This window comes from Zingiber officinale, chromosome 8A (genome assembly GCF_018446385.1).
Source record: "Zingiber officinale cultivar Zhangliang chromosome 8A, Zo_v1.1, whole genome shotgun sequence".
Classification (NCBI taxonomy): domain Eukaryota; kingdom Viridiplantae; phylum Streptophyta; class Magnoliopsida; order Zingiberales; family Zingiberaceae; genus Zingiber; species Zingiber officinale.
Window position 1 is genome coordinate 68,097,741 of NC_056000.1, and position 12,088 is coordinate 68,109,828.

Here is a 12,088-nt window from a genome sequence, read left to right on the forward strand (position 1 = left end):
TCATGATCATAAAAATATCCTAAATCTGAATTTTAACCTAATAAATTAAGTGTGGTGATTTTTTAACATGAATATGACATAATTTGTAATAAAAAATTCACTGCACTCAATATAATATGTTAAAATTATGGATGAAGATATTTTTAAGATTATAAGAAAATTAGGAACCTATAGAAACTTATTTCATGAAATTCCGAGATCGTTAGGTCCATATTTAGTGAAACATAGATAGTTTAGTATTAATTAAGTATGTTAGCGTTTAACGCATGTTTGAATATGTGTTTAAAACTAAAAATATAGATCTACAAATGTCAGAATTTCATGAAACAAGAGTCTATAAGTTTCTTATTTTCCCTTATTCATAAATATATCCTCTTCCTTAATTTTAAAATAATATATTGTGTTTCATGTTTTTTTACCTGAATTAGGTCAAATTCAGGTTAAAAAATCACCACACTAAATATATGAGATTAAAATTACGGATGAGGGTATTTTTAAGATCATAAGAAAATTAGGAACCCAAAGAAACTTGTTTCATGAAATTCCGAGATCGTTAGGTCCATATTTAGGCCTTCCGAATGATTTTTCTTTTAATTTTATTTTCTTAAATTTGGGACGAATCTTGAATCGTCCCAAAATTTGGGACAAATCCAGAATTCGTCCCATTAAAAATAAAAAAAAAAGAAAAAATTTTGGAAAGCCTAAATATGGACCTAACGATATGAATTTCATGAAACAAGTTTCTATGGGTTCCTAATTTTCTCATTATAAAAATATCCTCATCCATAATTTTAACCTCATATATTTAGTATGGTGATTTTTTAACCCGAATTTGACCTAATTCATAATAAAAAATTCGCATTTAATATAGTATGTTAAAATTATGGATGAAGATATTTTTAAGATCAGGAAAATTAGAAATCCATAGAAACTTATTTCACGAAATCCGATATCTCTAAGTTCATATTTAGTGTTTCCAAATCATTTTTTATTTTTTTAAAAATTTTTATATTAACCTAATTTGGAATTATGTTTTTAATGGGTCGAATTATCCCACTCATCAAATTCTAGATTCGTCCCAAAATCTGGGACGAATCAAAGATTCGTCCCAAAAAATAACCAATGGAAAGAAATTTTTTAATTTATAAGTTAACCCTAAATCTCCTCCCACCCATCTGCCCCTTCACTCATCCCTTCACTGCAACTCTTGCGGCGGCTGATTCCTTCCCGATCGGCTGCGGCACAGGTAACCCTCTCCCTTCTCCCCTCTCCCTTCTCCCTTCTCCCACATCTGCCCACTTCTTCTCGCGAGGCCGCGGCTGGCCTCGCCTGGCCGCGCGTGGCCGCGGCTGGCCGCGCGTGGCCGCGGCTGGCCGCGCGTGGCCGCGGCTGGCCGCGCGTGGCCGCGGCTGGCCGCGGCTGTCAGCGCCTGGCCGCGCCTGGCCGTGGCTGGCGGCAGTTGGCCGCGAGTCGCCGCTGCTAGCACTGATGTCGCAAGATTTGGAATGGTGGAGTACTGATCTGTGAAATTTAGGGCTTCATTCTTGTTTGTTAACAAAGAAAAGCACTGTAACTCTTGATCACTTAGATGTCAATGACCAATGATCTGTGAAATAGGGTTTAGGGCTGTTTTTGGATAAAGATTTGTAGTTCTTCTTGTATATAGATGTACAGTTTAGGGGTGTGGAAGTAATAAAATCTCAACTACACTAGGGCAAAATTTTGATACTAGGGTTTCGAATCCTAAATGTATGGGGAGCTCCAGTATACCATAGGTATAAATTTACCTTTGATTTTCTGTGTACTGATCCTCTTTATCATTACAAATACTTGTAGGATAGTTTTTAGATTGGAATTAATTAATGGAGGGACAAATTACAATAGAGTTGACATGTTTTTTTTTCTTTGATACAAAATTCAAAGGGTGCTCATTATTATTATTATTGTTAAAAAGATTTTCTTTTAAAGAAAAAAACAGAAGCGACCCTATTCTATTTTTTATCTCAAAAATATCCTTATCAAAATATTTTATTTTTCATCTAAAAAATGTCAATTCTGATCCACAATTGCTCTAATATAGAGAGTAATTTTGTTTTTTTCCAAATTTTGTTCCATTAAAATATTATTATTTCAATTTAATTACAATTGCTTCAACTCTATTAAAATTGTTAGAATAATACTATAATAATTGATAATGTTGCTTATGCAGGTTTCAATTTGGCATGATCTCAGTGTAGTTGAAGACAACTGTATTTGTTCACGTCTTTTCGGTATTTCTAAGTTCATTAATATGCATTTAATGATCTGTATATAAAGTTAGCTTTAAATAATTATTTTATAGTTGATTAATTGTATTTCTTCTTTTTGATAAGCTTTTCTTTGTTGTTTTGTCTTCAATGATAAGATTTATTTCTGTTAATAATGTTTAACTAAATAGCTGAATTCAGGTAAAATGCAGAATGAGCGAAGTTGGATGTATAACAAGAATTCAAGTATAATGCAGAATGAGGAAGAGGAGGAGGAGGAGGAGGAGGAGGATGATAATCATAATGATGACTTTAATTTTTGACGATGGGTAAGTTTTGTTAGCTTATTTAAAGAAATTTTCCATAATTATGTATGATGATTATTTGTCTCATGTTTACTGTTTTACACATTAATCAATGGCTTGTTAACTTTTCTAATTTTTATTTTAATTAATATTGTCAATTTATTTTTAACAGGGTTGGTGAGGCGAACTAAAGGTCCGAGAAAAAAAGTAAGTATTAAGTAACATGTTAAACTTTTAATTTTATTTATTTATTTATTTATTTTCTAATTGCTTTTAATTTATTGAAATTTATTACTACTGCTTTATTAGTTCAAATTGCAAATTATGATTAGAGTTTACCTAACAACCAAGTAACCATGATTACTAAAACACTTGTATCACAAAAAAATTAAGTTTAATTAGTTTGTGTTTTCTTCATTTGAGCTATTTTCATATGTTAGGAAATTTTAAGAATATCTTTCATGCTCTCCATGTGATCACATGGACATAGAATATTTGTAGCTATTGATTGATATGGTGAAATAGGTATTATTATAACAATTTGATGTGCCATTTATATTAGGTTGTATCATATTTACGATGTTTTTACTTAGCTTCAAGATACTTCTTATAATTTTATGACATGGATGGTTCATATCGTTGGTAAATAGGACATTTATTTGAATGTTTAAGGAATTTCACAGTTATGTCTTGTTTCCAATCTTTCTTGTTACATGGGCATTTCGTATTATATTTATAATCTTTCTTGTTACACATGATCTGGTTTATTTGTTTGTTGTTATGTAGGCAAAGGAGATTTGAAGGGGTGTAAAGCTTTTGGGTAGACGAAGATGACTTGATGTATTTTTAGTTTATTTACCTCCTTGGATGGATGATGGACTTATATAACATTTGATTGTTGAACTTTATAATATTTTCTAGAAGCTTGAACAAGATAGATCTTGTAAAATTTGTTGAGATCTTTATATTTGTTGAATTATGAGTTGATCGAGTTCAATTATTACTCTTGTATGTGAAATTAAGATGTGTTGAATGTATATAAATGTTATTTGAATTTGGTGTTTATGTATCTATGGATTGAATTGCAAAAAGAAATTTAATATGGAAAAAAAATTTAGTATTAGGGACGAATTTGGCGACGAAAACGATTTGTTCCCACTCTATCGTAATTGTATCGAATCCAGAATTTGGGACGAATTCTGGGACGAATCCACAAATTCGTCCCAAAATTCGTCCCAGATTTTGGGACGAATTTTGGGACGAAAATTTATTTATTAATTAAATTAGTATTTTTGTCCCCAAATTTGTCGCAAATGCTTAAAATTTTGCAACAAATTTATTATTCGTTGCAAAATTAGGGACAAATTTGGCAACAAAAAAAATTTGTCACCGAATTCGTCCCCAAATTCGTTGCAATATTAGGGACAAACTTAGCAACAAAAAATAATTTGTCACTGAATTCGTCCCCAATTTTGTTGCAAAAATAGGGACAAATTTGGCAACAAAAAATTATTTCCTCCGAACTGAATTCATCCCCAAATTCGTTGCTAAGTTTGCAACAAAAAAGTTATTCGTTCCTTTTTTGCGACAAATTTGGGGACGAAAATTTTATTCGTTGCCAATTTTGTCCCCAAATTCGTTGCTGAATTTGCAACAAATCATAATTCGTTCCAAAAGTTGGCATCAAACATTTTGGGACGAAAAAATTTTCGTCCCTAATTTCGTCCCAAAAAATTTTGCAACGAATTTTTTTGTAAAATTCGTCCCAAAATTCGTCCCAAAATGCCTTATTTTTTGTAGTGTTGCCGCTCTCTCCTTCGTGTGAGCCGGCCGACGCAATGCCAAGGTCGGCCATCTCCTTAGTAGCCGCCGCTTCAATCTCGACGGCCCTCAACCTCATCCGCTCGGTGGCACGCGCGTGCATCATGACGTCGGCTGCAAAAAGGGAAAACAAATAAGTTAGATTAAAAGGAAAAGAGGATCGAGAAAGCTCTTACACATGCTGCTCGGAAGTTTCGAGTGGATCGGACTCAGCTCGAATATGTATAACACGCCCTCACAGAGCAGCTTGTGGATGTTGAACTTTTGGCCGACCAGCAGGTTGGCCGCGTGAAGGTAGGCCTTCTGGCTCTTGTATTTACCGAGCTCTGGTGGAGTGGGTATGGCGGTCTGCCATTTGGTTCGGAAGGGCTGCGATTCGGTCAAACACAGAAAGAAAAAGTATTCTTTCCAGTGTTTATTGGAGGTGGACATTTTGTCGAAGAAGACAAGGCCGATTCGAGATTGGAAAAGGAAAGTACCCCACTCGGACTGTTTGGGATAGTAGAAGTAATGGAAAACCTTGGGAACTAAGGGGATGTCGTGCAGCCTAAATAAGACGACCACGCCGCACAACAACCTAAACGAGTTTGGAACGAGTTGGCCGAGCTGGAGGTGAAAATAATTGCATACTTCAACGACGAATGGATGTATGGGAAAACGCAGACCAGCTACAAACTGGTCTCAGAAGAAACAAGTAGTGTCGGTTGGTGGATCGTGAGGCCGATTGGACGAATTAGCTAATACTAATTTATGGTCAGGAGGAAGTTCGAAGGTGCGGACGAGGCTCACCGTATCACCTACATCAAACCGGCTCTCCATGGTGGTATACCAGAGGCCGGGAGCAGGGTCAGACGGTTGTGACAAACTCGTCATCGCCGGAACAGTGGAGAAAGCGATAATAAAGGGAGTTCAACGAAAAAGACGACAGGGGAACACCAAAAGCTCAAAAAGGCGAGAAAAACAGAGGCAAAGACAAGAAGAAGAAATGACCTTACTCGGAGGAGGGAAGGAAAGCGTGAATTAACGGAACCCTGAGCGCAAATGGTCGACAGAGCGATGAGCACCAAGTAGCCGGAGCACAAAAACGCGAAAACTGTGAAATGAATCAGGAACAACGCTACGACTTTATAAAAGAGAGGTTCGGCCGAGCGGAGCCGTTCGATCTAGGTCGTAGGCCCCAAGGCGTAAATCACACCGTTGAATTCAAACCTCCAGAGGTCACATCGAGCCTTTCGCCTCGTGCATACAATGACAGCGACGGTGCCACGTGACTGTCAATCATAGGAGGGCATTTAATGAAGGCCATTATGAAGGCGTGGTCGCATGATTTACCCTAACAGACGGGATGTGCGAGCATTCCAAGGAGAATTGAGGTAGGTCACCGCTGATCATCTTCAGATAGGCAGACCAATTAGTAAAAATTTTGCCAAGTGATAGCGGACACGCTTCCGTTCGGCGGTATGAGGTATTGTTATGGGCGCTCGGCATCCCTGATCGGTCGGCCCTGTGGTGGCATACTAGTCCAATCAGTCGGACTTACAGCCTCCTTCGACTAGACTTAAGGGGGAGGCACGTGATCCGGCGATAAGAAAGGGGGCCCGCCCAGATGATGGTCAACGGCCCTGTGGCGGTCGTGGTCAAAGTTAACCTATCTGAGCGATCGGCGCGGGTAGCACCCGAGCCGGCGCTTAGACAACTCGACCGTTATGCCGAGCTTCCGACGCTCACAAGCCAAGCAGGATTCCTTTTGTTCAGAAGACCGCACCAGTCGCCCTTAGCCGAGCAGACTACCCACTCGGCTCAGCCGTGATGATTCACCGAACTACCGGGTGGCCGACGGGCCGAGCGTATCTTCCGTTCGGTCCAGTACATGTCCCTTCCCGAACGATAGTGAGTCCTAGCATCTCTCCCGTTCAGACTAGTAACAGACAAAAGGTGCGGAAGAGGACGAAGGGGACAACTGGTGATATCCTCCTCGAGACATGTGTTGCTGACGAACAGCATGGTCGGCAGTCGGACCGGACAGAGAATCATACGATGGAAGTTTCCGCGGTCAGGGCAGAGATATTCTCGGACAGTTGCAGTTGATAGATCGAGTAGTGCGATAGAGGGGAGGGGGGTGAATATCGCATCTTTTTAAAACTATTCTTTTATATTTTAAAGTCAGAATTAAGCAGCGGAAAATAAAGAGAGGCAAAAGCGTTTACTTCGTCCAGAGCCTAGCTCGACTTCTACCCGAAGGCCTGCGGTCCTTGACCGTACCGATAGGCAAAGCACTATAATCCTTCTTTCTGAAATCCTCGGAAAGAAGTGAATCGTACAAGTACAAATATGTAAGATAGTAACACTCTTACTATCTTACAGAAATTAAGTGCAGTACTAAAATAAATATATACGACAATAGAAGTAGTAAATCATAGCTCGGTCGACACTGTTGGATGAAGTCGCTTGCAAACTTGATGACGACGTGTAGCGTAAGCAGCTTGCAAAAGAGCACAAGAGTTGATTAGAAAGTTTTGTCTAGCCTCTGACTTCGAGCCTCAATTTATAGGTATGATGGATGTTCGGTCGACCGATCCCTCTGTTCGGTCGACCAAACCAGCTCCGATCCCTTCCAGCTGGAGTCTGACGCTGGCTCGATATTCTGCATTAACTGGCCTTCAATGGTTCGGTCGATCGATCATGCCTTTCGGTCGACCGAACAAGCTTTTTCCTTATTCGTTGAAATCAGCCGAGATCTCTATTTATTGCAGCATTAATATTGATTGGATCGGTCAACCGGTCCTCTGGTTCGGTCGACCGATCAGCCTTTTTTCCATTCTTGCTGATCGCTGCTGATGATCTGTCCTTTGCTGAGTCACCCTGGTTCGGTCGACCGATCTTACTATTCGGTCGACTGATCATGCTTTGACCGGACTCTGGTATGATATGTTCTGAACTGAATTACTGCTTTGAGTTTGCTTTGTTCGGTCGACCGAACCACTAGTTCAGTCGACCGATCCAGTCGAACCTACAACACAGTGTTACGAAAAAAAACTTTCCTGCAAAACATATGTTAGAGCAATAATATAAAGCAGGAATAAAATGTAAGACAGTAGAACTGTCTTGATCTCAACTTTGAAACCTTCCCGGTTTCTTCAGTTGGATCAGCGACCTAAGGTTGTTCCCTTCGGGAACCCGACCTCCCTGTCGCTCCTCCAGTTGTTTACCTCAACCTACCTGCCAAACTTAGATCCTCCAGATCTAGTTTGGACTTTTCACTCAGCCTTGATCGGCTCCACAGGACTTTTTCCTTTTGATCTTTGGTCCTCCAGACCTCTCGATCACACCGCCAAGCGTCGAGTCCCCTTGACCTGCTTGGACTTGCACCTGGGTTCCACGATCTGCTAAGATTTCTCCGCCTAGCCTCCAGTTAGGATTTTTTTGGTTGAGTAAACATCATGCACACTCAGTCAACTTATTAGATCATAACAAGACTTAATTTGAACCTTTGACAACATCAAAACTCAGGTTTGATTCTGGTGTAACTTGCATCAACAATCTCTCCTTTTTTGATGTTTGGCAACCAAGGTTCAAAGTTAAGTTAAAAATATGTAATAATTAAATAAACAAACAATTAAACAAACAAACAATTTAACTTTTCTCCCCCTGAGTTAAACAACTCCCCCTGAATTCACTATCTCTCCCCCTTTGACACACATCAAAAATAGGGGAAGACATAAAAACCAAGTATAAGAAAGTGCGAATTAGGAAAACCTAAAAGATCTCAAAGTATAGAAAGAATATAGTTAATCTTTTTGTTTGTAAATTAAATTTTCAAGGCATAGAAACTTAAGTTTTACTGAAGTTTTCTAAAATTTCTTTGATATAAATTTCAAAAACCTTTTTGAACACATTTAAAAAACTCGAAAATAAGACCGAATTTTCAAAATATTGAAGAATTTTCAAAAAGTAATTTTAAATATTTTTATAAGTCTTTAAACATTTGAACACTTTTAAAGGCCTTAAAAAGTTTGCTAAGTGTAAATGATATTGAACACGTTTAAAATTTTAGTAAGTGTAAAAAAAATCCAAACACTTTTAAAAGTTTTAACAAATTTGCTAAGTGTAAAATTAATTTTGAACACTTAAAACATATAAAAAAAATTTTAAAAAAAATAATATTTTGAAAGAATTTTTAAAAGCCCTTTTGAATTTTTATGAAGTAAAAATTTAAAACTAATTTTTAAAAATCTAAATAATTTTGAACATTTTCGAAAGAAAAATAAAAAATTTCAAAAAGAATACAAGAAAGATGAAACAAGTTTTTGAAAATAGCTCCCCCTAAAATTGATATTTATCCTAAAAGTCCAAGCATGGTTAGGTAAACTAAGGAAAAGAAATCCTTATGATGAAATGTACAACTTTTGTTCAAGGCTAACTATCACAAGATAGTAGCTATTGACTTAGGTTGGTCAATTTGAGTATTTAGTACTAACTAGGTTTTTACATGCATGTATGTTGTTTAAAGTCCAGATTTATAGCGATGTACTGACATAAGCATATGAAATCTTGGGCTAGGTCCTAATCATCTCACCCATTCTAAGTTATCAAACAAGGGATCCTACTATGCTTGTGAGATGCTGGCTTCTAAAACTATAGGAACATGCAAATCTACGGTAAGACCTAGACTACTCCAGAAAAAAATATTTTGAAAGAATTTTGTAAACAAAAATTTTGAAAGGGGATTTTTGTTGGGACCAATTATGTAGCTAGAGGGGGGGGGGTGAATAGCTTGGCACGATCTCATGCTCATTGTTGCTTGTTCTTCAAAAATGTGCAGCGGAAATATAAGAAAACAAACACACAACGCTAACACTAGGGATTTACTTGGTATCCACCTCAAGAAGAGGTGACTAATCCAAGAATCCAAACACTCACGCACCCTCCACTAATAAAACCCCTCCTTTACGGTAACTACCGAAGGCGGAGAAGCCTTACAAGCTCTCAGTACAAGAAGAAGGAAAGGGAAAACAAAATACAAGCAAAAGCTTACAAGTTTGTACGTGAAACCCTAACCCTAACTTCTTCCTCGCCTCTTGACTTGGATGTGCACCAGCACAAGCCTCCAAGAACCTTCAAGAACTAGCGATCTAAACCTGAGAGAGATACTGTGGAGATGCGGTGAAGATCAGAAATGGAAGTCGTGAGTTCTACCGAGAGAGACGCTCGCCAATAGCTATATCCTGCGCCAACGGTCAAATCCTGATTGATTGGATTGCTCCCAATCGATCGGGGAGGCTTTGGATCGATCGGTCGATCGATCTAGAGCGCCTCTGTGCTCTCGAGAATTACCTGGATCAATCGGCTGATCGATCCAGGGCTTATCGTGCGAAATCACACCTCCCAATCGATCGCCCGATCGAAGGCTCCCAATTGATCGTCCAATCGATTGGGAGGCTTTCTATTCGCGCGACACTTCTCCCCAATTGATCCACTGATCGATTGGGAGGAGACTTGTCGTGGGGACTCTCCCAATCGATCGGCCGATCGATTGGGCATGAGCCAATCGATCGGTTGATCGATCCAACCCTTGTTTTTGCCTAAAAACAAGTCCAAAGTCTCCTAAAACAACTTCCGGTCAACCATGACATGTTGGTACATCATGCCTAGCATCCAATCATCCTTGACCTGCTAGGTCTCCCTCACCAAGTGTCCGGTCAATCCCTTTGACCAACTTGGAATTTTCTCCTCGTGCCAAGTGTCCGGTCATCCTTGACCCACTTGGACTTATCTCCACCAGGTGTCCGATCAACCTTGATCCACCTGAATTTCCCATGCCAAGTATCCGGTCAATCCCTTTGACCTACTTGGGCTTCCCAACACCAGATGTCTGATCAAACTTGATCCATCTGGATTTCCTGTGCCTGGCTTCACTCACCAGGATTTTCCTTCTGCCTAGCTTCACTCACTAGGACTTCTCATTTGCCTGGCTTTACTCACCAGGACTTTCCTTCTGCCTAGCTTCACTCACTAGTGTTGGAACCCCAAGGTTGTTTTGGTGTGATCAACAAGTTAAGTTAGGTCCTGCGTTGTTTCTAACCTTGTGTCTAAGTGTGCAGGAGCTTAGGAGCACAGGTACTCGAGCGGAAGACGCAGCTAGCGAGAAGGATGGCACGTTGTGCGTCCGAGGGACGAGGTGCTGTGGAAGAGTACACCGGCGGATGAGAAGGAAGTGCGTGCGGTGGTTCCGAGGTACGAAAGCCGGAGCGGAAGATTGCTCGGGGAGCAAGAGACGCAGCTAGCGCGAAGGTCGGCACGGGGTGCGACCGAGGGACGAAGTCTGCGGATGAGTACACTGGTGGACGAGAAGGGACACGCGGTAATTCCGAGGGACGAGAAGCCGGAGGGAAGCACGCTCGAGAAGACCGGAAGATGGGTTCGGGTGAGCCCTATTCCGGATGTCAGAGATCACCCAAGCAAGAGAAGCCGGAGCAGAAAGACCCGGACCAGAGGCGAGCTGAACCATAGAAGAGAGCACGGACCAAAAGTCAATTGGGTTGACTTTTGGCTCCGGGGCGCCCGGAACTATCCGGGGCGCCCGGAGCTGTCCGGGGCGCCCGGAAGGGACTTTTTCACAGGATCGAGCTTTGACTCGATCCAACCGTTGGGGGATAAATTTTATCCCCCCAGGGCGCCCGGAACCCATCCAGGCGCCCCGACCAAGGCTATAAATATAGCCTTGGTCCAAAAGCTTTTCAATAATCACGATCATTCTATTTCCAAACACTTGTGTGCTTTAGTTGTAGTTAAGCTTCTATTTTCTGTGCCTAAACGCTGTAAGAGGCTTCTCCGCCTGAAGGAGTTTTTGAGCTTAATCTTCCTTGGATTAACAACCACATCGGTTGTAACCAAGTAAACATCTGGTGCCTCGTCTTTTTCTTTTATGCTTTTATTTATCTGCTTAATTTATTTTACAAGTGTTAGCTTAATCGTTCGAGGAAGGGTTGTGTTTGATTTTTCAGGGCTATTCAACCCCCCCCTTCTACCCGGCCGCATCGGTCCTACAAGTGGTATCAGAGCCGAGTACGCCTCAGAAGGACTAACCGCCGTCTGACGCAACAAAAACGATGGTCGGAGCTAGCGACTACCCACCTGCATTCGAGGGGGAGTTTTCCATTTGGAAACAAAACATGGAGGTATACCTTAACTCAGATTCTGGTATTTCTTTAATAATGAAATTTGGTTATGAAGAACCAAAGAACACGAACAGAGAAAGACTCGATCTACGCCTCTGGAACGAAAAGCAACGTAAGGAGTCTATGGCAAATGGGCGGGCAAAATATTATCTTCTGAATGTAATACCAGAGGAAGATTTCAAAAAAGTCGCAGATTATGAAAGCGCAAAAGAACTTTGGGAAAAGTTCTTGCAGCTCTACGAAGAACCTTCAGATGCTGACACCTCAATAGACACCGAGCCACCGACAGAAGAGTCCAAAATCGAGGTAAGTACTACAACAGCCGAAGTACATCCCGAGATCGATGAAAGGGGAGAATCTTCGGAAGAAAGCAACTCGATAGGGGGAGAATCAATTACTGACAAGGTAAGTCAGGTATGGACTCGAACCTCTGATCAATTGAATCATTCAATCGAAGAATTGCCTGAAAATTTTTGCGAATCATCGAAAGAGTTTTTTATATTAGAAAATCAATTGTCAAACTTATCCTGCAAATTTG

At 40.3% G+C, this 12,088-nt stretch overlaps 1 long non-coding RNA gene across 1 annotated transcript; it reads left to right on the forward strand.

Annotated features, from left to right (window-relative positions):
* The first annotated feature begins 1,122 nt into the window (after positions 1-1,122).
* LOC122011654 lies at positions 1,123-3,278 on the forward strand. The gene is made up of 4 exons (XR_006119999.1): positions 1,123-1,246; positions 2,210-2,270; positions 2,448-2,575; positions 2,724-3,278. It is a non-coding gene; the product is annotated as an uncharacterized LOC122011654 (long non-coding RNA).
* The last annotated feature ends 8,810 nt before the right edge of the window (positions 3,279-12,088 follow it).